This window comes from Ambystoma mexicanum, chromosome 3q, assembly GCF_040938575.1.
Source record: "Ambystoma mexicanum isolate Mex_15411 chromosome 3q, UKY_AmexF1_1, whole genome shotgun sequence".
Classification (NCBI taxonomy): domain Eukaryota; kingdom Metazoa; phylum Chordata; class Amphibia; order Caudata; family Ambystomatidae; genus Ambystoma; species Ambystoma mexicanum.
In genome coordinates this window covers 1,066,921,815-1,066,927,814 of record NC_090926.1, presented here as the reverse complement: position 1 = coordinate 1,066,927,814, position 6,000 = coordinate 1,066,921,815, and positions in this window count along the sequence as shown.

Here is a 6,000-nt window from a genome sequence, read left to right as displayed (position 1 = left end):
AATTCAGATTGATTTATTCAAATTTGTTCGTAAATTAAAACTAAAGAAATTTTTCGCTACACAAGTTAAGCTTTATACAAGTAAGCCCCAAGAACCACAACCATCTGACATCACATTACAAACCATGTTGAGCACTCATGTACTCATGTCTATTGATGAATATGGATCAGACCCGAACATGAATATAATGAACTTGATGCATGACCTCAATATTGAACAACAAACTTTGAAAATAAAAGAATTATCAAACAAATCGAAGTTCACTCCTGTATTTCCTAAAGATAACTTGATTGATACTTTCCACCAAGTCGTAACCAATGACATCCACAAATTACAAGACTCTGTCAAACAAAAGAACACGAGATTTAACCTCTCTATCAAAGAACAACAAGCTCTGCACACTCTGGCTTCAATTGATACGATTATCATAAAGGAGGCAGATAAGGGAGGCAATGTTGTGATTCTGGACAAAGTAGACTACATCACAATGGGCCTCGCCCACCTTGATTCTCCTGGATGTTACGAAATTTTACCTGGTAACCCTACGACCTCCCTCCGTGCAACAATCAAATTAGTGGTGGACAAATGGCTTACAGCAGGCCTGTTAACCGATGTGGAAAGACAATTCTTAATTGTTGATGGGCCAACAATGCCAACTGCTTATTTCCTGCCAAAAATTCACAAACCGTTTGTTAAAATACCAGAAGGGAGGCCTATACTGAGTGGAGGTGGTGGTATCCTGGAGCCCACCTCCCTGTACATCAATGAATGCATTTCACCATTAGTCAACAACATACCTACTTTCATTCGTGACACAATGCACATTCTCCAGATGCTTAACCAACTGCCTATGTTACCTAATCTTGTCCTGGTTACACTTGATGTAAAAGCGCTTTACACATCCATTAATCATCAGCAAGCAATCAGCAGTATAGACTTTATCTTTCGTGCTCATTCAGCCTCGTTTTTCGAACATATCGAAATGATCAAAGATTTACTATCTGTTGCCCTTACCAACAATGTATTTCTTTTCAATAACACTTACTACAGACAGTTGATCGGAGTTGCAATGGGGGCAAGTTATGCCCCAGCGTTAGCTAATATTTTCATGCATAATTATGAACAACAACTCGTTTTCTCTAACCAGCTTTTCACGCCACATATTCACATGTGGAAACGTTATATCGATGATGTGCTTTTGGTTTGGAATGGTTCTATTGAGCTTTTAAATGAATTTGTTGCTTATCTCAATTCCAACAATTGGGGCATTCAATTTACACACACGTATAGCCCCATATGTGTTAATTTCTTAGACCTTACTATCAGTATCTCAGATAATCAGTTTGTAACTAAAACTTTTAGAAAATCTACATCCGTGAATGCAGTTCTGCATGCTACTAGCTGTCATAGGAAAACTGTAGTTTCCAATATACCCAAAGGCGAATTCATTCGGGCAAGACGGAATTGTCTGCTTACGAAAGACTTCGACCAGGAATGTTCATTGATACGCCAAAGGTTTATAGCTAGAGGCTATGACGTACGCTCAGTAGTAAAAGCAGAACATGATGTACGGACCATGAAGAGATGCGATCTACTCACTCCGAAAATAAGGAACGAGACTGTTCATTCTCAGAAACTCAAATTTATTACTAGATTTAATTCCGATAGTTCGCTGCTTTACAATATAATCAAACGGCATTGGCACATCCTACAACTTGATCGTGATATTACTCCTTGGGTGGACAACTCACCAAGTTTTATCTATACTAAGGCAAACAACCTCAAGAACATACTTTCTCCTTCATTCATGTCAATCCCACCCAAGCAACATACTTGGTTACACCAGCCCCCACGCCCTGGTTTTTACAAGTGTGGGGGCTGCTCCACGTGTTCACATGCACTGGAGACTACCTCCATCGACTTCGGACACTTAGGTACACATAAGATTTTGTCTTTTATTAATTGTAATTCGAAATTCTGCATTTACTGTATTAAATGTGTCTGCGGCCTATTCTATATTGGCAGTACAATACGCCCGCTGAAAATTCGTATCAGGGAACATCTGTACTCAATTACTCAATCTGACTCCAAATATCCCCTAGCTTTGCATTGGCAAAGATCCCATCAAATGGATAACAAGACAATGATCAAATTTGCTGGGATGATGAAGGTGTCACTTCCACAACGTGGAGGCAACCAGATACTCAAACTTAGACAATTGGAAGCCCGATTGATTTGTCAATACCGTACTGTAGAGTTTGGCCTGAACACAGACCATGAACTATCTGTCTTTTTGTGATTACATGTTGTTTAAAAGTTATGGTACACGTGTGTTTTTTAAGGTCTTCGCACATGTCATGCCAATAGGTACCGATTATTTGTATGGATGTCAATGGTAATCAGCCGCTATTTACATGTCATTACTCAACTATCATGCTATCTACCCGGGTGCAGCGCCCCCCCCTTTTTTTTTTTTTTTTTTTTTTTTTTTTTTAATGAATACACTTGCTAGCATGGGCGCAACCGTTTTAACACAATCCTTGCATATCCAGTCAGGTCGAGGCGCACTTCCTTTATTTAGCATCTTTTTCAGCACATGCAACACTCTTTATTATAGATGCAGGCACAGGTGTTTTAAAATACACTACTGCCATCCGTGGACAGCTCAAGTGACTTCATACTCCAATTAATTAACTAATATCTTCCGGATCTATGTCCTTCTATCTCGCAATTTTTTTTTAAAATTTTTTTTTTATTTATTTATTTATTTATTTATTTTTTATTTATTTTTTTGTAATTCCAATTCTATTTTGTGCATTTACCATGCGCAATTTATTTCCGGCATACGCACACCTCAAACATATCCTTGTCTATATGGAGTAGCCTTAATGATTTCCTTTACATGATATCTACACTAGTCCATCATGGCGCTCTTGTTTTCCCATTAACTCTGTGGTGACTCGCCTGTGCACGGGCGTTTTCACTGTTGCTTCCCTCACATCTCCGAGTTATACTCGGCACACAGAGGGTTCCCGTTTGGCTCCAGTTCCCCACATAGCAGTGAAAGTACTGGTGAGTCAACGTTGACAATTTGTACACGGACCCTTCCAGCAAGACTTCTTGCTGCTTCAGATGTCCACAGAGATAAACCACTCAATTAGCTAATTGACCTTTTGTTGCTTTGTTTTCTTTGGCTCTTGCCGCACCTGCATTCTTCGTTTCCTGCCTGTGCTGCAGCAAGATAATAATTTACTGAAAATTCATTCGTGCAACTGCAAAATAATGGTATGTCATTTCTTTATTTTCAAATGACTGCTAGGTGGAAATCTAGTCAGTCAGATTCCTACATAAATAGCCATCCCGTCTTTTGCTTTATAGGGAGCCCACGCCTAACTTTGTCAGATTACTCAACTTCTACCTTTGGTAAGTGGGATAAAACTATATATATAATATTAAAACAATTTTCTATGACGCAATATATTTGCAACCCCTCTTTTTATCGCATTCGATTCATTAAGTTGCCACTTGATAAAACATTTTTTAATTTTGCATTTTTCTCTAGTATTCAAAATACACACTAGCCAAGATTAAGGTACAATTTTAACAGTCAGTGGCCTTATACATGTATTTCTGGCTGATTACCATGAGCATCTTCTCTCACTGAATAATTTTGTTGTTCTTTTGTCTTTTTTCTCTCTCCTCCCTCTTTTCATTGTTTTATAATGTGTTATGTTTTTTCCACCGAATTACGCACTTTTTGTGTTTTCATTTTCTTTCTTTGAATTGGGTTGATTTGATATGTGCATTCGTTGCAACTGTCTGTTACTTTAAACCATATACTCAATGTGTTGGTTTGGCAAACCCTAACTGCCTCCTTGCCCTGGGTCTGGGGACTGGTTTGTTTTGCTATTGAATCATGCTTAACAAATGTTTTCGTTGTACATCAATGTTTTATAATTTTGCACAAGCAGCCTCAGTAGAAGAGCGGGAAGCTCGAAACACGTGTCAGGCTGCACCAATTCTGATTAAAACCACTCATTTAATTTGCAATTGCTTATTATTCTATGTGTGTGCGCAGTTTGAGAGCAAACCCTTTCTTTCTCTAATATTAAAATGATCCCCACTCCAAAAGAAATTGTGTTCAAATGTCACCTGATACAGAGATTGGTTGACACAGGCTATCAGCTTACTGTAACACATGATGTTAAGAATATTTAATATCCAGATAAAAACAAATCCTCTTTTTACATGCTAAGTTGCTGGACGTCATTGATGAAAAGTAGTCCACAAAAGGGAACTTTTACCCACTTCAATAGTCGTGGACGCAGACACAGACTTGCTAGTTAATTGGAGCTGCACAGGTGTCTTTCAGTTGGAAATGCTCATGACGGCACTGAAAGTTCAGCAGGTCCTTTCAGGCATGGTCCGGAATTTCCGGGTAATATGGACAGCAGGAGCCCCTTTAGCATAATAGTGTTGCACCCATGGCTATGGGCATACATGCCAAACTTCCCAATTTAGGCGGGAGACTGCCGATTTTTCTATAAAAAATATTGCTAATTTTCCCTTTCTCTCACCTAAAATTATGCTAACCCCAGTCAAAGCCTACGGGAAAATTCATTTCTCCCGCTTTCTGCAGCAACATCTCCCTCCCAGGTGCTTCAGAATGTTATCATGTATGCTATGGGTGTGGCATTGCTTGCCATAAATCTTAGGGTTTTTGATTTCAAAATGTAGGTGCGACATCGTGGCCTAAGGGAGGGACCGGTGTGCATGTGGGCCTGCTAGCACCTGCCGCTAAGACAACACGACCACACGGTATCGTGTTTCAACACAAACTGTCTCATTCGTGTGCATCGCGCGTTCTCGTTAACTACGGTCAACTGACCACATGATGCGTGTCCCTGTGTCACCCTGGTCAGGTGATCCGGGATGACGCTAGATCTCCCCCAATATAACATTGTCCTATCTAATTTTCTCGATCCCTCGTATGGATTTTCAAATTGTCCGGCATGGTCTGTTGTTGACTTGGTGTGACACACTGCCTTCCTCTGGTGCTCCCTCTCTTGATTTGTGCTCCCCTTCTTCCGATTCATCTTCATCTCCCGAATATCCTGATGTCTCCCTTGCATACTCTTCTTCCTCACTCTACCTCTCTCCGGACCATGCTCTATCCTGGCCTGCCTTCCTGAAGAGTGAGCTATTCCTATTCACTGCCCATCCGCCTCTTTCTGCCATTACCATGGACCATTTCACATGAATGATAGTTAGGGGCAGAGGATCGAATGGTGGGATATCTTTGTGGGACTGGGTCGCTCGTACTAGGACGTGGTCTTCTACACTCATGTCAGCTTCCCGTGCCCGATTCCTTCGACCCGCATACGCTTTCATTTTGTCCCTGGCTTCATCGTCTCTCCTCCGTATCTCGCGTTCTACCCCTTTTTCTTCCAGATTTTGATCTTCTTTGATCGCCTCGATCGTACACAGTGACCAAAAATCACTTCAGCCGGGCACGTTTCTGTGGAATCATGTTGCGTGTTTCTGTAGTCCCTCAGTAACTGATAGAGTGATTGTTTAACTGACATGTGGGTGATGTTACCTATGCGAATGACCCTCTTGACGTTTGCCATAAACGGCTCCACAGTGCCATTAGCTTGGGGCCACAGCAGCGTGATCTTGCAGTGATGAAAACCCATGTATATAGCAAAGTCATGAAAGTCCTTGCTGGTAAAAGGGGGGGCGTTGTCTGACTTGACCAGCTTTGGAACCTCGAATGCTGAGAATATTCAGTCTAGCACTGGGGTATTGTGGCCGTGGTGGCTGTGGAGAGACTATTTCTGCTTTGGGAAATCTTGAGTGTTCATCCAGCACTCCCAGTACATTCTCCCCTGACCTGAGTGGACCATAAAAGTCAATCACAACTTCCTCCCACACCCCTTTCGGGAGAGGGGTCATGTGCAGAGGCTCTGGAAACGCTGGGGGTTGTAGGCTTAGACATAT